We start from the raw sequence: 21,201 nt of genomic DNA on the forward strand, positions 1-21,201 counted from the left end.
CATGTCTTGTAAAATGGCTCCCAGCCTCATTAGGGTAATTCAAACACATGTATCTCCACTAAAATACATTGTGGGATTAATAAGCGGAGTTTATAATTCTAAGAGAGGAGTCGAGGTGCGGCTAGGTCCAGTCTCAGTCTCAGACTTGGTCAACGGTTTATTTTCTAAGGACTGTGTGTATAGCCGCTTATCAGAACCAGAGCCCTCTCAGGGCTTTCGCTAAGGCGACAGCATTAATTTACAGCGTTATAAGTCCGGTTGTGTCCAGCGTACTGGACTTCACGATTACGGATTCACTAATAACGTGCTTACACCCCCAGTCTGGTCGTGTTGCGTGAACTATCACGGCCATGCATAAAGAGTCTGGCCGTGTTCAATGAGAACTACCACGGCTAGATGAGTGAAGAGTGCAGTTTATTAGAGCAACAGACACACGGGTGCTTTGGATTACCGGTGATAAATTCACTGTCTGCAAAGCATGTGCAAATACCAAGAATGAGTAACATGGCCGGACACAAATGTGTTAAAAGATAATAAAGTGACTTTATAGAGATTTCTAAGTTTCCCGGGGAGGCACTTGGTATAACCAAGTGTTCGACTCTTACCCAAAGGCGTTCCGATGGGGGGGAAGAGAGGCTCAGCCCGTCAACTGATCCCAAACATCGGAGTGGTACGTGATGGTGTCTTCCCTAACATTCTGTCTCTCTCAAGCCGTTTTATACTATCTTTCACCTTTCGGGTGGAGCTTGAGTGACTCTAGTCATACATACCTTTGTTTAGGATTGGTGTAAAGTTTTCTCTCTTCGCTTTTAAAGGTATAAGCTAGGAAAATTCAGAGTGCGAGCTCAGTGAGGGGTGGTCGCGCCTTGGAGGCGGGTAGCTTTTGGGATGGAGGTGTGTTTTGGTATTATAGTGATGTTATAACGAGCAAAGTTCACCAAAAGGGCAGCATTTTGTCAAAAACGTGGCAGGCTGTTGGCCCAGGGTAGTAAATATGCAGCTCATCAGTTCCATGACACCTTTAAGTTCCCCTATTATTGCAGAGCCTGGCCGCAGCATCTCCACACCGCTCCACCCTCCGGGCAGCGCCTCTTAGAGCCAACACACCAAGTTCCCCTGGCGTTACCAACATCTAAGGGTGCAGGCCTAGGGAACTGCCATGGAATGGATTCCTTGCATGTCAGCCGCATTCCACCTGGGAAGCTTCTTCAGTGCTGTGCCTTACCTAAAAGTGTGAATATAAGTTCTAATTTCTAAGTCACCTCAGCAATTATCCCACAGCAGGAGAAGTCCATAAGTATGTGGTTGTACTCAAAATCATCAGTGTGGCTTCAGCCTCTTCTGCAGTGATTATGAGTCCGGACAGCAGTCTGGTATCATGGGTTTTAAAAGTGGAAAAAAAACTTTTCCCTTGTCTGCGCTTGTGCTTATGTCCTTCCCCTTTGCAGCTGAGGACTTCAATGTCTGGAAGAAATACAACTAAAACAATTATTACCCTTTAAACTGAGCTGGTGACTTGGTTACGTGCTGTGGGTAAGGTAAATATTAGGGAATAGCCATACTCTGCTCCAGTACTGCCAAATCTCAAAGTAGGCAGTGCTTTATTTATTCATGACTAATTATGGCTGAAGCTGCTGAGGTCCCTTCAGCGTGTGAACAGACCCACTTTTGATTACGGCTAGAGGAATGTGCTAGGCTGGGAGTGTGGTGGAGGTGGCACTGTTCTTCCACGGTGTGGAATTCCTGGTTTTTCTCTAATTTTATCTCTGCAGTGTGTGATAAGTGTATATGTGCATGCATATACTACCTACTCCCAACATGTGAAGCCTTCTGCAGTCCCAGCCAGCTGTATAGCGAGAGAGTCAGAAGTTGGGGAAGGAGGGTTGTTCAAGCAGCCTTGGATCAGGCCCTCCAACTTCATATTACTATAGTCTTTAATTCGATAAGCACAGATTGCTTTCTCAAGATCCCCACTCATCCGCACAGAGTGGGAATATTGCTCGATATATTCTTCTCTCTTTGTTCCGTGGTGTTTTCTTTTTTATTATTTTAAAGCTGAATGGAAAATGAAGAAGATGCTTGATCCAGGTTGTGTGCTCTGTCGCATCATTAATAGCACAATAAATAAATTGTGGTGGCACTGGAGTGGTTGTTGGGCAGGAACCCAGCCAGCCACGTAGCCGCAGGTGCCCCTCACTATCCAGACACTCCACAAGAACCACGATGCTGCTCAGAATACACGACCGCTAATTTCTGCATCTTATCACCGTAGGATCCGTCTGCTCATTAATGACTTGCGGAGGAGAATAAAAAAACCCAGCAACCTCCCATGAGCTGCATCTGCACTTCTGGTTCTGGTTAACTTTCCCATGTAACACCTTGTGCCTTTCTTCCTGGGTTTTGGAGGCATTAGGTTGTCACCGCTGCTGGTGACAGCCGTAAGCCCATCCATCAGCAGGCAGCACTGCAGGGTGGTAATGTTATTCCCCAGAACAACAAATAAATAAAAACTAATTCCAGGCAAATAACTGCTAATTTAGGGTGTGTGAGCATTCATCAAAGCTACAGAAGCAGCTGGTATCATCTAATTTTTTTTTAATGCTTGGATTAATGGTGGCAGAAGGGCTGTGAATCCTCCTGGGGAGACAGTGGGGAGGTTGCATGCCTGCTAGCAGGTCCAGGCAGTGCAGGACCCCCACTCCAGCATCACCAGGGTAGAGCATGGTGGTGGGGTGCTGGTGTGTGTTTCCGCATGTCCCCGTGTACTGTGAGCATGAGGGGCTCGGCCAGGTCCTATTGACTCATGTGTATTGGGTTGGACCTTCTGCAGGTGGTTCTGAACCCTACCGAGAAGTTGTTTTAGGCTACTGTGGCTGTTGGCTTCTTGTGTTGACTTGGCAGACTCCAGCGATGGGAACGCTTGTTTAGAATTCAGTGCCCAATTAGAGGTCAGAGTCCTTGCATTTAAAAATGGGATTTTAAGATTTCTATTTTATTTCTCACTGTGATAACAGTTGCTAAATATTATTCTTACAACTTACATGTCTGTGAGACGCAAATTCTCATTATACATAGCAAGCCACAAACACACACGCAGCAAAAGACTTTTTTATGCTTTTGGAGGTCACAGACCTTATATCTAAGCTAACAGCAGCCCGTACACAAACACATGCTTTGATGGCTGCAGTCTAAGCAAGTGATACCAGTTTAAAGTTTGAATGAGTGAACGCTCCCAAGTCCCCTTAGGTTATCTCTGCACATTTGCAGCCACTCCCTGTAATCTCATCTAATCTCTGTGTATACAGAATGGTATAAATTGAAATTCTTGCCCTGCCCAGCAAGAATTTTTTGTTTCCTCTAGAAACAAAAAATATTTTTTTACATATTTTAATGGTTTGTAGCTAGAACTGGCTCCAGCCCATCACGTTAGTGCCAGAAATACATTTTAAATCTCTGAAATCAGCTTTTCCGTAGGCTCTCTCCTGCTCCTAGGTAGGGTTTGGGTGTTAAATGCAGCCAGAGGTGGCTTCAGTACATAACGTGTCCCCAGCCTGTGGTCTGGCAGGTGGACACTGATGGTTCCCTAAGAAACGGGGAGTCCGTCTTGCTTTTTCCAAGGTAGGATTTTTGTGGTTCTTTTTTATTTTGTGTGGCGGAAAGCAGATGCCTTCTCACTTGCTGTTCTCATTAATGCGGTGGCCTTTCTGGCTCTGTACTTTGCCAGCGCTGACAGCTCTGTGAGCAGGTTTGGTGCTCTCCCAGAGCATCTCCCTGGGGATGGGAGAGCTGGGAACAGCAAACTTGCAAGAGCTGCAAAATTTCCACTTCAAAAGCACAAAGCCCAATCCAAAGGAATGTGAAAACCAATGTGCATGTCTTGTAAAATGGCTCCCAGCCTCATTAGGATAATTAAAACACATGTATCTCCACTAAAATACATTGTGGGATTAATAAGCGGAGTTTATAATTCTAAATGCAGGTATAATGTCACTTTTGCTGTGCGCAATGTCTTCAAGTGGTTAGATGGGCAGACTGGTCTGCTGGTCCAGCAATTGCTTATGGCTGGGATAACGAGAGGTTCAGAGTAATCTCAGATATTCATCGTGTTGCCACCTCTTTCTGCTTCTTCTGAGCTCTGATGTGGTTTGGTAGCTGCCGTTTGGGTGTCCTGGGGTGAGGAGCAGGGCCGTCCCATGAAGCTGTGGCCATGGAGCGGTGCATCCCTGGCACAGCTGAGCTTGTCCTGGCCATGTGGGCTTGGGGGTGGATTGGGCACGCTGGCTATTGGTAAGGTTATGGAAATGAGCTTGATAATTTCATATTTTATTGTAACTGGAAGCCTGAATGGCATATTGGAAATGGGAGTGGGTAAGGGATGCTGAGAAATTCCTGGACTTGTAACAGCCAGAAGTTATCAGCATGTGGCATGAAAACTGTTCCTGGATGGGGTTGTTGGTAGGATGAGGGCTTGGGGCTCGCTGGGGCTGTGTGGCAGAACTTGGTCTGCCAGGGTCTTTCCCATGTTGTTTCTGATGCTGGATCTAAGCTGTGATTAATGGTGAGTGCAAGCAGCTACACAGTCAAATAAAAAAATACCAGAAAAAGGAACACATGCTTTAAAATGAAGCCTAAGCTGTAACTAGGACACAAGTGGGAGCCACTTCATGATATTCCTTGGACTGCCTCTAGAATGGCAGCTTTTTATATAACTCCAGATGATGACAAGTGGGGAAAACACCAAAATAACCTGCTAGTGCAATCTGCCCTTCTTTCCCCTAATGCACACAGTAATTTTCCTCCAAACGTGGCTTTTACCCAAAACTTACGTTGGCTACTACTTATGTCTGTGATAAGGACAACTTTAAAAGACAATACTATGAAACCAACCGGGGCTGAAAGCGGGAGGAGGCGATGGGTGTCTCTGGGGGACCCAGGTCCATCCATCCCTGCTAAATGCAGGGGAGGACACTGGAGTGCTGACGCGTGCTCCCAAGCAACTGTGTTTAGTGTACGAAGTATTGACAGAGGGTTTGTGATGCTGCAGGAGCCGTTCATCGTGCGTGAGCGCTTTGATTCAGTATACAGCTGTGTCTTTCCAGGTAGTTACTGTGTGTGTCTGAAGGCTGAGGACTGCTCGTCTCTACTGGATTTCTGTGGTCCAGCAGGAATGTGATGGAGTGGTTCAAAAAATACGGGAAAAGTTACTGGCTTTCTTTTTATGAAGGTTTCTCCCCACTGCTGTCATTCTTGAAAACAGCGGATTGTTTTTATTCAGATTTCTAGAAAATGAAATTAAACTGGGGCTAGGAGAGAGACTGAATAAAAATGACTCGTGGATGCACGCTATTGAAATAATGTGTATTTGTAAGTGATAATTGTGAACTAAAAAAAAGACTTATAAGCTCTGTTTTGCATGTATCTATACACCCATCCCTTTACACAACCATTATGGAGCACCCAATCGGTGAAACAGTGAGAAAATGGAGGTGCAAACAAGACCTGCATCATACATAGCTCCATATGCAAACTCACCACATCATTTATTCCCATATTTGCATACACTTAAAAATATACTATCAAAGCTTCAAGATGCTCTACGAGAGCCTCCGTAACACTTGTTTATCTCTTGCCTCTTCTAAATATGGATTTGCATAACTGAGTGCTGTGATTTAAATTGCAAATGGCAGATACAGAAGCACAACCTGAGCTCTGTAATAGCGAGAGGTACGTTTCAATGGCATCGGCTTAGTCGTGTTCCCTCCCTGTTGCGTTGAACTCTGGTTGCCCACACGTCCTCTGCCCACCATCCTTGATAGCGTTCTGCGCGTTGTCCTCTGCACGGCTGTTTTCCAGCCGTACGCTGTACTCCTGCCCATTGCTCATGCACTGGGAATATATTGAAAAGTGAAGGTTACCCTCCTGAGGCTCCCTCCCCTGAAATTTATGGAGTAGTGAAGCTGGGTTCGACATGAGCCATAACTCTCTGGCATGGGACGGATGGATCAGCTCCAGTGTAAACTAAGGCTGGTTTAGTCAAATCAGCCATCTGCCCATGATGAATTTATACACTCGTGTGGCACATTGCCATGCAGTGGCTGAGCTCTACCTGGCTCCGAGATGTCCGTGAGGAGCACATCTTCCTCCAAATCAAGTTTTCTCCATATTTTGGTAACTTCTTCCAGTGTGACCATACTTTATTCTCTAATTCAGTCTCGTGACAGTGTGTGGGCACAGTCTCTGTCCCAAAAAGCTCACAGTCTGTTAGGTGAGGGCAATCAGAAAAATCCCCTTTTCTTCCATGGTGGGGTGGTTCCGGGGATGCTCACGGAGCACCGCAGCCTGCTCTGTGGTGTGCGCAGGGATGCGTGCTGCTGCCGGGGAAGGCTTGCTTCCTCGGGGATGCTGAGCTCCCCGGTGGGGTGCACAGTGCCTGTAGGAGGCTGCTTGTGTCTCATCTGCTGGTGCCGAGCTGCCTCCTCCACTGCTGGCAGCAGCGCTGAACCCAACCACATCTTCGTTCTTCCCCGAGCACGTGTTCGCAGCTCCTAGGCTGGCTGGTGGCATCTTCTCATCCATGGCAGCACTGCAGCCCTCTGCACAGATGGCTTTGGTTTAACGAGCACCGATGTGGATGGATGGGGGAGAGGATCCTTCTTGCTGAGGTTGTTTAAAGCTCCCTTGTCTTTGGCTCGTCTGCACAGCTTGCATGAGAAAGCCTGGAGATGTGCAGGAGGAATAAGTTTCCTGAAAGGAGTGTTTCCACACTTCTCTGGTAGGAAGAAGGCTGGAGAAACCTCATACTGACTTGAGCTACAGCAGCGGGTCTGCTGTAGTTGTGCACCCTCAGCCTTGTAGCAGCCCTCTTCCCACTGTGGGCTGTCAGCTGCAAATTGCATTGAATGCTCGTTCGCATTATAAGGACTCTAGCAGAGGGAGGGCTGGAGAAAATAACCCTCTTACCTGAGCAGGAGAGGTGACTTTATGCAATGTTTTATTGGGTCGTCATAAATTGTTTCTAGCCTTATGGTCATTTTTCCCCAGGTAGGACGTGTTCTGCTGTCACTTCAGCCTCGCAAGCATAGCACATCCCCCTTGGGAGGGGCGTTGAGCTGGTTTTGGAGACCACCATCGGCAGAGTCACTGTCTGTGGCCACCCTCCTGCCTTGGCTGTTGAGCCCTCCAGACTGATGATATGATGGGTGTTACAACCCAGAAAAGGTCTGTGGGCTGTGCGGGGGGAACCATGGGACATGCCATGCCATGAGGCTGCAAGGGATGACTGTGGCTTCCTGTGTCCGAGCTGCTGGTCTGTCAGAGCAGGAGAGGTGAGATACCTTTGATTTGCACGTTTTAGGATGTTCATGGATGAATCATGCTGAGGGTGTGGTTCTATGATTCTATGTCCAACCGTGTGAACAACACCAGGGAGCTGGCAGGCACGTATGGTTGAGGTGAAGCGCGTGCTGTTGTGTGACAACTTGGAGATGATACTGCATATGAATGCAGGATCCAAATCCTTTCCTTAGGAGACCTGCACAATCCTCTGCTGAGGTCTCCTGAGAGAGAGACCTCAGCAGTTGCCAGTTGGTCATCAAGGTATTTGAGAAATGCTGGAGTAAGAGGCAGATGAACTGCACGGAGCTGGTGTTTGCAAGAAGGAAAGAGATGGCTGCCAGAAGATGTGTTAGCACGGACATTGCTGGAGCTGGTAGTCATGGTGCATGTCATGGGCTTGTCCAGAGAGCTGGTGTGAGAGCTCTTGAACAAGTGCCTGTGGGTGCAGATGTTCGACACCAGCCTGAGTGCACTGGGACCTCCTGTCTAATCTCCCATCAGAGAGGGCAAGGGAGGGTACAATGGTGTCTTTCACACAGTAAGTGGGAAAAATATTTGCTTTGGAGACATCATTTCAGTACCTTCTTGATCAATGGCAGATGTACTGCTGGCAAATGGAACCTATCTTCTCTGTGCCCCTCTGTAACGCCTGAATCCAATGGCTAGCCTCCTCAGGCCTTGCCAGCATGCTGACAACTGCTCGTATGGGATGCAAATGCTGTTATTCATCTCCAAATGCAGAATTGTGGCTGGAAGCAGCCGTGGTAGCAGTTCGTTCCCTTGGTTGGCAGTACCAAGCATCTCAGGAAGTAGGTGTTTTTGCAGGAGCATATCTTAAGCAGAAGGTCCCAAGGACTCATTCTTGCTGTTTGGTTCCCATGTATATTTAGGATATTAACTATTCTATACTCTTGCCGTTCCTCTCGGCATATGTTACGTAATTATTTTTGCTATAAAAATGCTTTCTGTACGTTGTAGTGTTTGCAAACCTTCGATCACATCATCTAATAACCCAGGCTTAAAGCTTTGCACTTTGGTTTGAAATGATAATAACATGTTTCTTCCCAAATATGCTTTGTATAACAAAGTTACTGAAGTAGGTATTTTACATTTGAAAGTAGTATTTTCTACTGGAGGGCAAGAAAAATAATAGACTGCTGCATCTTTTTTTGATCTGCCCTTGATTTGTCTTTGAGTGTTACTGAAAAACATTGTCAGTTCCACCGTATGAAGACTGTTTTCAGGGAAGTAAATGTTTTGGTGGCGGCATTATGTCCCATTCGATACACCTCTCAGTTTGTAAGCTGCTGAAGGAAGAAATGGGGACACTTTTGTTTCATTTCCAAAGCAAAGCAAAAGCCTGTTTTTAACGTGATGGGCTGTGTTACGAGGCTGGGGATGTCTCTCTGTTCTGATCAGGCGCTAAAACCTTGATGCGATGGGCTGCGATGTCAGTACAAGCGAAAGCAAGCTGTGTGGCTCATTAAGTGATTGCTCCAAACCTGCACGTCAGCACCTCTAAAGTGGGGGATACAGACCCAGAGGGCTTTTCTCACCTTCTGCCTCTGTGAACCTGCAACTTCATTGACATTGCTGACAAAAAAAGAAATCTTTAGCGTGCTGATCTTGGAGAAAGCCAAAATGTTTTCTTCATCTGGATCAGCACCTTCTTTGTGCTCAGTTCAGCCCCGCTGGCGTTGCTGACAGCCAGGTTTTCACTGCACCTCTGTGCTGCTGCCCAAAGCTGGTGGTGACTCTCCCAGCAGCTTTGGCTGTTTGGGAATACCCTGTTGGAGCTGTGCTGCTTCTGGGGTGGCTGCTGAGCTCTGCAGGAGGGGCAGAAAGTTCTGCTCCAGGCCAGGTAGGGTCTACAGGGGTTGCAGGAAAGAGAAAACGTGTCATTGTCGGTAGGCTGCATGCCTTTGCTGTGACTGTTAGACCCTATTTATTATAAATATGAAGGTACTCTATGCAGCAAACTTTCATGAGATTCATGCCCATCCAGAATTTACTCCAGTAATCCTCCAGGATTTCCATGTGCTTGAGTATTTAAGCTTATTCTGTCCCATCTAACTTGAGATGTCTCCATCTGAGCCAGGCAGCTTGGACTCCCTACCACAGCCAACCTTTGTCATGGCCAGCTGAGAAAACGAGAGGTCCAACCCCAACTGACCAACCAACCTCTTCAGCTTCAGCTGGTGAAGTCACCATCCCTGTCTAAGTCAGTGAAGGGATGCCTCTGAAAGCCACCACTCTCTAATGGGGTTTTCCCCTGGAGACCCTCTTAAGAGGCACTTCTCCCTCTCTTCATTGCCAAGACAAGCAACATGGGTGCTTATGTTTGCAGTAATGCTTCATTAGCCACTGAAAATTTAATTGCAAATTAAGTGCAGGCTGTATGCCATCCATTTTACTCTGGCCTGGAAGATCAGTGTGCTGTCCTAGCTTGTGGGACCAGATGGCAATTTAGAAATGCAGTGGGTCATTTCTGGTAATTTGGCCAAATTCCACTGTGGTCCATTATATTCTGCCTACCTAAAATCTTGTTGCTTTGTTTAACTTTAGTTGGCAGCCAAACCGTTCATCCTTGGCAGATGAAAAGGATGCCTCGGTGTTTAAAAGAGCAACGCTGAAGTTTTAATCATTTGATGTTCTGTTGAACAAAGTCAGTAGAAGATGATTAATGAACGTTGGAGATACAAACTGGGACTTGCTGCTTTTTAGCAAAAGGATAAAACGAACACCAGTGGGCTAGAGTGTGCGTGCTCTTTGAGTGTGTGTCTTTAGAAATCCCTGTTCTTCTTTGCTAAAGCAGCAGTACAACGTAGCACAGCTTGATTTACTCTAACAGCAAATTAGTTAATGATCCAGTTTTTTTGTGTTTTGCTTCTAATTTGGTGGAGTGCTAGTCAATCGTAATTCACAAGGGCGTGTGCCCTTTCAAATGCCCTAGTCCTGGTCTGCTTTAGCAAATAATCCTGAGCGTGTTGATGAAGTCAGCTTTGGCCCAGAGCTGGGTACACAGTGTGCACCTTGATATTATTGCAAAATGTAATAAATTTCTTAATCTAAAGAGTATTTTTAATTACTTCCCCACTATCCCTTTTAGGTGATGGTTAATGTCCATTTGATTCAATCTGGGTAGTGCTCTGCTGAGGCAGGAGCAAAGACCTTTGTATCTCCTGGCAGCTGACAAGGGACATATAGTGCTCGGAAATGCTGTTCCTATTAGCGAGTTGCTACCTGAGATTGTTTATAGGACTGGAGTTTGCTTTTAACGTGTAATGATGCCTTTTTTTGAACTAAACACGAAGATGGAGGATAGGGTGGGGGCAATTACTGTACATAAGGAGCAAAACCAGCTTTCCCAACCATGCCACTCGGCTGCATCCGTTATCCCCAGAACACCTGACCTTCGTACAGCCACGTATGGGTTTTATCCTCAGGATGCTGCTATGAGATTGTGTTTATTCATTTCCCTGAGGCACGGGGCAGTAGGAGGGGAAGGAAAGCCAGGTTTGGGGCAGTTTCAACCACAAATGGGTTGAGTATGATTTCCCTGCTTGTGGGAGGAATCCACTTCTTGTCCGTGCGTTGCTGAACTGTCTCTGCAAGAGATGATTTATATCTGATTACTTGCATCATAAACATGCCTCTGAAGAGCAAGCGTTTTGCCACTGAAATAGTTCATGCAACTTGCAGGTTGAAGGCGTTTTGTAAATGCTCCTCAGGGAGGGCGGACGCAGCCCTTTCCTGTGCTGTGCCTCCTGGACATGGTTCTGCAAGTGCTCCAGGGAGGTGGCACCATCGGCTGGAGAAGCAACTTGTGCCACGAGGATGGCAGTTTGGGGCTCTTAGAGCTGTGTAGGAAACTTTCCTGACACTTTTCTGGCTGCTGCAAATACTTTGGGGATGGAGGGGGCAGCCGAAGGGGATGCATACGTACAGAGTGAACGGACGAAGCGTTGCTCCCAAAGCTGGCCACCCTTCTGCACTGTTTCCATCCTTTAAAGCACAGCAGGTGAAGCTCTGACCCCAGCGAGGTGAATGGGAATCTTGCCGCCACCTCGGGCAGAGCCAGGATCGTGCCTGAGAGCCTGTACGCCGACTGCATCCATCCCCCTGCTCCGTGCTGCTGTGCCACAGTGATCATTCTTCCACAGCATGTTGGGGTGGGTTTCTGGGCTATTTTTATCTTATTTAAATAACTTTTCATTGGCTCAGAGCGGAGATGTGAGTCAGGCATTGCCCCCCGGGCAGGGATGTTGCCCGTGTACCACACTGCTTTGGCTGCCTTTCAGTCCTGTCCCACCTCTCTGACTCAGCTGAGGTCTTAATTTAAACTCTGCTATTGATTGGGGATTGTTTGCTTGGATGCACTCCTGCTTATTTTAATGGAGCTGTTAATAAAATGTCAACTATTGCGTGTGCTCGGCTCTGCCACTGGCTGCTCAGCCGTAGCCTGGCAAGGGAGAGCGAAGGGAAACCTGTCCTGGCGTTACAGTGCTGGGAGGCTTCTTGTGTGCTATTGCTTTAATTACGTATAGAAAAACAAATAGAGTTTAAAAGAGCAAGTTTTTATGTATACCTGTAATAGTCTCTTTTAGGCCCAGGAATCAGGAGGGATTTTTATTATTATTATTTTTTTTTAGCCCTTTGTTCCCTGGTGCCAATGTCTCATGATAATGAAATTTTATGCAGGTACTTTTTGGTAGAGTTAATGACATTGCAAGTAGTTCTTCCTGGGTTTGTGCTTGCAGTGAGTTTGAGCCTTGAGCTGAGGATGCTGGAGACAGCAGAAGTAGGGAGCGATCGCAGGATGCAGTGTGGAAGTCCCCTCTTTGCAGGAGAGTTTGGTATTTGACGTGAGCAAGACTGAATGTGCTCATTTTAGAGACCAGTCCGTATTTATGGCTGGGGGAACCGAGGGACAAGTCCGTCTGACATCTGAAATGCCATCTTACACTAAAAGTATTTCAGGTGAAGTATTTCAGGAATGGCATCCATCCAGTGCAGTGATGAATACAGCGGTAGCATGTAGCGTGATTTCTCTGCATATGTCAAAATGTTTTATGGAAGAAATTCAGAGTAATTTTCTCTGTTTTGCAGAGGAGGAAATCGGGGTGGAGGCATGTGTCTGGGGCTGTGACAGCAGGTCGGAGCTAAGGCTGAGGCTGGTGCTGAGGTTGCTTTGCTCCCAGCCAAGGCTGTCTCTCTAAAGGACATAAAAATTGGTTATATCTCAGCCTGGCATAGGCATCTTACAAAATTAGGAGCTACAGCTTGTTGAGAGGCTGATTTATTTTTTAGATGCTTTTAATTTTTACTGAGATTTTTTTTCTAGAAATCTTTTTTTTTTCCCCTTCCATTTTGGGAGGTTTTTCTTAACCCCACTGGGGTGCAGAGGAAGTGAACTTATTCAGCGTTTTCCAGCATAAGAAACACTGCAAACTTCATTTGTGCCTGGGAGAACTTTAATGACTTTATCATGACAAAGACTTATGACCATCAAACGCCTAGAAGTTTGAGGTTGAAGGATGGTTGTGTACTAGTTTTTTGTTTCTCAGTTAAAAAAAAAAAAAACAAAAACAAAACTAATAAAAAAGTATGTTTAGTAAAATACTTAGTGAAATGGCTCGAATGATTGTCCTGGAAAAAATGCTTTTTTAGAGAGTGTTTGAGTAAGTCTGAAGACTTTTCAACAAAGAATAATTTGTGCTGGTGGTCTCAACTGTGTTGCGTGCTGAAGGCATGACAGCCTACTCAGCTGAGGAGTCCTTTGACCAGGTCTCAGATTTAACAGATCTGTTTCCTCTCTTGCACGCTCCCACAGCAAGACCAATGCTGAATAATTTCTTTTCATTTTCAAACTCATAACTCAGTTTGATTATGTGTTGTATTAATTTGGTGGTTTGATGATATAGAGCTATTTAAACTTACTGGTTTCAGTCTCAGTTATGGCCACAATTTGATCATCATTCTGTTCTATCTTGAATTAGCTTGTAACCATGCTTGCTTAGTGCGTATTTGCTTGTTCATCCTTTCTTAAATAAAAGCTATTAAAAGGAAATAGAACATGATCTTCTGTCAAATTGCAGTGTGGGTTGCAACCTCAAGGACATGGGTGACCTCAGCTGACGAACAAGCAAGAAGTTCAGCTCTGCTTCCCAACTGATGCCAGTGGGACTGTGTCTGTCTTTTTTTCTGATGACCCCAGACTTTCCTGTTCAAGCAGGCCAGGTGGGAACCAGATCTGAACTAGGGAGGTGGTGGTGGTGGTGAGCGTATGTCCTTGCTGAAGAGGAGCCACCTGTGGCTGCGGGACTCCCAGTTGGTGCCCAGCTTGCCCTGGTGAACCACGGGTCTGGGAGATGTGCCTGGAGTGTTTCATGAGAGCCCGCTAGAAATCTTCTCTCCTGATGTTTTAAATAAAGCATTCGGCACTTGGGGAAGATCACAAAATATAGACTGGTGGCTGTCTGGTCCCTGGAGACAGATTTGCAGCATCCCTAGTGAAACCATAGCTCAGCTGAATTCAACAACAAAACTTTCCAATGGAAAGACTCACCAGGGCTGAGTTTTCACTGCAGACTTTTGGTCAACACAGAAAGCATATGAGATGGCTGAAAGCAGGTGCAGAAGATGGGAGGACCATCCTCTGCCCATGAAATGAAAGGGGTGGGCATCACTTCAGTTGGTGGTTTCTGTAGCATCGTAATGCAGCATCCTCTGCAGCTGGCCCTAGATGTACCACAACGGGAACATTTGCTAGAAATATAGTTTGGATCAAGTAATGAAAAATTCCTGTAATGTTGACAAATTAAGACTTTCATTTTCATGCAAAGGCCGTGCATAGCAAGGGATATTTTGAGCTGTAAGTGAATGTGTATGTTATCTGGAGAGCAGGTTGTGTGCTAGGTACAGACAGTAGTTGGATGATTTTATGGTTGTCATTTTGTGTAATGTTCTACTCAGTTATTAGCATGAGTGAAGCACATTTGTGCTGCTTATTGATCTTTTTATTAAGTCTCCACAAATGCACCCTCTAAAATTAGCAAGTAGTCCAGCCCAGTTATTTTTAGTTAAAAGGTTTTATTTCTGACACAATTGTTCAAGGAAAATGAATAGGGTTTTCCAAGAAACTATTGAGGAAAGCAAGAGAGCAACTCCTCTGGAAACCTGAATACTGTTCATGTCCCCAGCAGTTCCTGCGAGTTGAGACCATTTGAGTGTTGCCCACCAGGGTATGTAAGTACCTAACTCCCACTAAACTCATCAAACTGATAGATTTTGACCCCTACAATTCAAAATTGTAGACCTGGATACGTTGTGTAAGCAGCAGCTAGCACATTGCCAATGGGACTCAGAAGAAGGAGATACAATCGCCATCAGCAATTGTCAGAGTGTTTATGTGGTTGTTCTGTTTTTTTTTTTTTTAACTGAGTGTATACTCAGACATCCTCATAGAGCATATGTTTTATGGAAAAAGTTGTTTGAATCAAATATGGAAAAGTGGTTTAATTGCAGTGATAATGTGCCTCTCGTTTGTGGAGTTGATTGGAAAAAATGTCGTAAAGATATTGGTAGCCTATAACCGCAGTTCTTCCCTGAGCTCCTCCACTACGTTTTCTTTGGCACCTTGGATTGCTTTTTCTTCTTCTCTTGTGTTTTGGGACTACACATAGGGCTAAAAAAGCACATGATGAGTCTGCATTTTTACCTTCAACAATTTCACCCATCATCATCCTCCGAGGGATGTGTTTCCATGTTGTAATATCCTTACACATCTGCCAGGTGTGTTTTTACTTGACTTCTCTTGCTTTTAGTGACTGTTTGACTCCCACAATTCAGTCAGATTCTGTTATCTGTAAAATGCAGCTGCAGGCATGTTTTCAGCAGGCATGCTTTTTTATATATAGCTATTATTCATATATATACAAGCACACATATACATACAACCTTTCTAGACTTTTTCAATATGTACTCTAAGTCCTGTTCCAAATGAATTGCAATCGAGCTTTGATGTTTTCTCAGTCTGACAAGTAGTCAGCAGACTCGCACTAGGAAAATATTTGTTGATGTTTGAAGATTATTTGCTGATATCTGAGCTGTGCTGATGGATTGTGAGCGCCCTGGTTGTGAATTTGCTCTGCTCTGGGTCCTCGTGTTGATTTTCCCTTATGGTAGATGACATAAGGATCCTTTCTCTGACAAAAGTGGGAATGAGGATGTATTGTCAGATTGGCAGAATGTGACAAAGGAACTTTTTAGAGCACTTTGTGGTTTATTTCAGCTGGCAAGAGAGGCTGAAAGATTGAGACTCGTGTCTCATGGAGTCCTGCACGTCCTAGATAGGTACTAGATGTTAAGTATTAGTATTATATAAATTTCAGAGGTCTTAGATTTCAGCTGGTAATGTCCAGATGCTAAAGTCCAGCGTGCCATAATGTAACTCCATTAGGAGAGGTACTCCATTGGGAGAAGCAAATCTACCCAATGATAGCAGTCAATGATACATTTCTGAGTAGTGCTTGTGGGAGGAATGGTATATGGGCAACTGGTCTTCCCCGAAGTCCTTCCTTCAGCCCCCCACCATAACAGAAAGAGGCTCTGGGAGGAGCAGAAGACACGTAATCATGTGGATCAAATCAGGTTGCTGATGCCTTACTCTGTCTGCTTAGAGCTGCAGGTGATATTGAGGTGGCCCCAGTGTCCTGTGGGATGGCTGGGGAGAGGAAAGGAGTGGATTCCTGTTGTCTGTAATATTTTCTCCAGGTGCTATTCCTAAAGGAGTCAGTGTCCTCTCTGTACAAATACAGCAATACCCAGAAGAGTTGTAACCATAAGCTGTTATTGGAGCTATTATAGAGATGCAGCGTTGCAAAATGAATAATTGGCTTTCCTTGAAGTCCCCAGAAAGAAAGAGGGAGCAAGGTGTCCCCTTCTCAAAGGGCAAACAGAAGGAGAAGCTGCATAAGACAAACCTTTGTGGCTTCTAACTCTTCCGTGGCAAAACACAAAGGTTTGGATTCGAGGTAGGGAAAGAAAACTGTGCGAACATCCTTTAATCTCAGATTTCATCAACTGTCATGGACTATGAGCTGAGTTTGGATTTTGGATTAGACTCTTTTCTGTAGGTAACAGGTTTGGTTTAGATGCAGCAATGTAATTTTTCCTACCCAAACCTGATGTAACAGGAATCGGATAGGCCATTCTTCCCCTTTCTTCTAACAGCACGAGGCAGCGGGAGCTGGGAGGTCTCAAGTTTGTGGCCATCACTTCTCCCAGGCAGAGCTTTGTGTTAATGACATCTGCTTGTCAGTGCTTCCAGCAGCTATTCTGCTCTGAGACTGGGTAGCGCTGCACGTGGAGGGTGGCCACTGGTGAGCAAGAGAGACTCTTGGGATGTCAATGAAGGAAAACATATTTCATTGCGGCTCTAGTTAAGGCTGTTTTCTTTACTAAATGCCTTCTACTTAAGACAGCCTGGGACTCATTCATTCCTGATTATGTTCCTCAGTTACCCTTGAAATAACTCTGCTTTAGTCATCGGAAATGTAAGTTACTGTTAGATCTTTCGTTGGCATTGCTATAAAAATGATTGCCCTTTCAAGTCTTGACTTAGAAATCTGCATATGTGTGCAGCTTGGGGAAAAAAAAAATGGAACACGTTAAGTGTGGTGAAACATATTTCACTTCTTTATTTCTTTGACCAGCTCGAAGATGGCCAATTCCTTCACGTTTGAGATGGTGCATTATGCAGCTGGTGGGGAATCTCCTGTACCAGAGACAGATACCAGTAATTTCAGCATTACTCTGTCATCTCTTGAGGGAACCACTGAGCTATAGATTTGAATTAGCATCCTCAGTTCAAATATCGTCAAACATAGGCCACTGTATGGATGGCTATGGGTTTTCTGCGTCCACAGAATGAGGCAACTTTTCTTAAGTCGCTCGTGTCATTGGCTCTTGAAAGGTAGAGATCACTTCAATAAGTAAAACAGTTGGTTTAATTAACATTCTAGATCCTTTTATGTCACTGTATTAGACGGTATATGGCCACATGGACAGTGTTTTGTCTATAACAGTTAGCAAGGTCTGTGCTTACTGTGCTCCAGCCCCAAAACCCCGCTGTGCCCATGGCAAGACTCTTCCTGCCAGCTGAAGCCCCCAGTGGGTGGGCAGGCGTCAAAGTTAGCCATGAAAACACCTCCCTGTCCAGTAGGAAAAGGTATTTGGCCTTTTGTTTGAAGACAAACAGTGAGCAGGCCATGGGTACACCATGCGTAGGCATCAAAGCAGTGGTTTGGCCAATGCAGCAAGTGGCTTTCCTCAGCAGTGCTTTATTCTTCATAGCTCTCCAAGCGTGAACAATGTCTCCTTGGGGCTGTAGTGTGACAGCAGTGGAGGAGAAGGGTGGTAGTTTCCACAGGAGGCTGGTGGATGTCTATTGCTGTGTCTGTACTTGGTTGTGTCTCTGTCTATCGTGCAGGTGCGTGGCCCTTCTCAGGTATCCCCCCCACATCATGGTATGAGCTTTAACTAGGAAGACTTGTGGTGTTTTGTTGGTTTTTTTTTTTTGTGGATACTGCTTTTTTATAATTTCTTATTTCCCACAACAGCAAGATTTTTTTTTTTTTTTGGTCCTCCTCATCCTCAGGGTCATTTGCTATTAAGGTGCTGGTTTGATGTCCTCCCCATGCTCTGAAGGAGGCACCAGCTGAAGAAGCTCCCCTGGTGCTTCCCTTGGGGCTGGTCCTACCCTTCCGCAGCCTGGGCTCAAGGTCCTCCTTCACCTTTGGGATGGTATTTTCACAAAATCAGATAAGAGTCTGGCTGCCACTCACTGTTTATACATGTAGCCTTAAGCACGTCAGGAGGAGGGTGAGGTGGAATATTTCAATCAATGTGCTTTGAATTATTTAAGAATTCATCCCAAACTCCTCAGCTGATTTCAAAAAATAACCCTGAAAAAGGAAACCTGTTTTATGGATTATTCCATTTTGACATTTCCTAATGGAAACATTTTGACTTTGCCACTCTGAAATGAGGTTTTATTTCTGAACCTGCCTCTGTTTAGTATCTAAAAATGCAGAAAACCCAACAAATTTGCAAACAAAGCCTCTTTTTGTCCAATTTAAATATTTTTTTTCTTCCCCCTCTGGAAATTCTGAAGCTTCTTCATTTTGCGTTGGCAGAGCATATTTGCTCAGCTGGCAAGCCAAAAACTTGGGTCCTGGCTCATGATCTCTCCTCCAGCACTGGTTCCTGCTCCTGCTTGTTGGCTGCATTTCTCTGTACAACCAGCACTGCCATTATTTTGGGGGGGATACGTTTCATTTTGGGTCTCTGCAAGTGCAAAAAGTTTGTGTGGGTCTCAGATTTGTTGTCTGTTGGTATGAGAGTGGAAGGACTCCTCTCCACCCCCTCCACATGTCGAGTCCCAGTTTGGTGGCGGAGCAGTGACAACTGCAATTGGGGTCGGGGTTGTTATGTTGACAGAAAGTGCTCCTGAATGCTAGAGAGAAGAGAAGATGCTTTATATGCCTCGTTCTTCTCTCTTGGCTTTTCTGACAGCCGCCCAAAGAAAAATCTTTATTTTTTTTTTTCTTTTTGGCCATGCTTTTTCTCATGGGGGGAAGAAAAATAAGTCAGAGGGTTGGAAGGAAGGTGAGTCTGTAAACTGGCTGAACGGGGCCGCTTCGTATATAATAGTGTTAGAGAAGACCTTTTGGTAGGAGTGCTGCTGAGGGTGTTGGTGGCATGGGCTTTACACAGCTGTGTCAGAATGTAGCCTTATTGTTACAAAAACCAGGAAATCTGGATGGTTTTGGGTGAGCCGTGGGGGAAAAGCCTTCCTCCTTGAGGGTGTGGGAGTCAGGCTCCAGCTTGCTCACTCTTGCTAGCCACATCCAAATGCAGACAAAAAGAACTCTGCAAGCTGTAGCAATGTTATTGTGGCAGCTTTTGTACCAAGAGGGGGAAAATAAAATGGTTTGTGACACTCGGGAGCAGAAGATGAGTGAGGAACGATGGAATCAACATCACAACAATTCTGTTGGGCTAACTAAACTGGGCGAAAGCAAAGAAATCCAGAGTTAACTGTGCTCTGCTCAGCCTTTGCCTCCAGGCATGGCAGGAGATGCACTTGGATGTTGGATGCAATATGCTGCTGAGCAGGGGATTTAGGGACAGAAGAGCAATCTTGAACCTGAGCTGCCTGGCTTTTGTCGATGCAGTTAAATCCTTAATAAGAATTTAACAGGTTTTTGTATTTAATTTCCTTTTCTTGCTGGGGATAACTCTCAGTCTGTGTGACAGCAGCCATTCTGGGGCCTGACTGGAGACGAAGCAGCCACAACTCACCAAAACCTGCAGATGTCAAAGGGATTTATTTTGTACTGTTTTGTATGTGTGCTAGTACAAGTCAATATTAATAAACAGTGGCACTCTCTGATATCCCAGAAAACTGCTGTTCTTTTGCATCCTATTTTGTTTCTTTCCAGCACATGCACTTTAACGTTCACACTGATGCTATAAAATGTCACTTGGCGTCGTAGCAGACGTGGCTACAGCTAATGAAACAGTCACCGGTGTCCCTTGTGTCCAGCTCCCAGCAGTCCTGTGTATCAGTAGCTTCAATTTTTGTCACTCAAGTGGAGGGAAGGAGTTTTCAAAACTCTTCCAACCCTTCCTTCATCTACTCTAGCTCTGAGCATCTGTGGAGACCTGGCTTCATCATGGGATGCCTACAGGGTAATTGAGTACTTTCAAAAAATTGGATCCTCTGCCCATGAAACTGTGTAGAAATGGTTTATCTTGACATTGGGGACCCCCATGGCCAGTTTCTGTTTAAGCTGGAAGGGAGAAAGGCTGTGTTTAATTTTGGGCAGAAGTACTGTGGGTATCTCCTGCCTCTGGAGGCCAAGTGATGGAAGAGCAACGAAAGCAAAGCTTTAATTTTCAGGTCACAAGACTGTGACTTCCAAATGCCTTGTCCTGCCCTGCTCGTGTTTAACCGGGGTGCTTGGTTGAGCACTGCAGGAGGTAGCTGTAGGCGTGTTTTACACCATGTAGAGTTGCCACATCAGTAGTAAAGCACGGAGAAGTACTGAGAGGAGCCACTTGGCTCTTGGTCCGCACCAGGATGGTGATGGGAGCTGGAGGTGGGTGTCTGAGGTGCGGAGGAGCTGTCGGGGAGCGTTGTACACTGGTCAGTGATTGCGGCAGCTGGCGAGTAACACAGAAATTAATGGACAGTGTAATGAAACGTGAAACCATGCTCTTTCAACAAGTCACTTGGATACCTGTTTCTTGCATGGCTGTGTTGAGTTAGGAAGGGAGAGATTTATGCAAAGCCTGTGTCCTCTGGTATTGCACCTGCAAACCTGACAGTACGTGAACAGGAGGGAAAATTGGGTGTGGGAAACTAAAGTGGTAGAGAGAAACTTCTGGTGCACTGGGGAGGCAGCTTGTTTATGAGCTGAGTAACTAATCTTTCCATTTACTGTGATTTGATTAATGTCAGGCAAATCTTTAGGATTGCAAATAGGCCTAATCAGGGAGATGGGCAAATTTAAAGTGCAGTCTTTACATAATAAGGGCCCAGTAAATGTTTGTTTTCCCACTTTTTTCCCTTTTCTCATAATTGCCCAATATTAGCCTCTCTGTGTGTTTCTGTGCTTCAGTTCTTTTCCCCTCCTCTTTTGTAAGATACTTGTAAGATACGTGCTTGTAGGTTCTTCTTCCCAATTACTGTCAGTAAAACTTACTTTTTCTTTTATTTTGGCTATATAAGACCTTGCCAGTGATTTCTCTGCAACATCTTTGATATAAAGATGCATGCAAAACTACTTTGTGGAAATC

At 45.3% G+C, this 21,201-nt stretch overlaps 1 protein-coding gene across 1 annotated transcript in view; it reads left to right on the top strand.

Annotated features, from left to right (window-relative positions):
• MDGA2 (MAM domain containing glycosylphosphatidylinositol anchor 2) overlaps window positions 1–21,201 on the top strand; it is a 389,857-nt gene that overhangs the window by 35,830 nt on the left and 332,826 nt on the right. The gene's annotated exons all lie outside the window — the stretch shown is intronic.

The sequence above is a fragment of the Ciconia boyciana genome, chromosome 6, assembly GCF_034638445.1.
Source record: "Ciconia boyciana chromosome 6, ASM3463844v1, whole genome shotgun sequence".
Lineage (NCBI taxonomy): Eukaryota > Metazoa > Chordata > Aves > Ciconiiformes > Ciconiidae > Ciconia > Ciconia boyciana.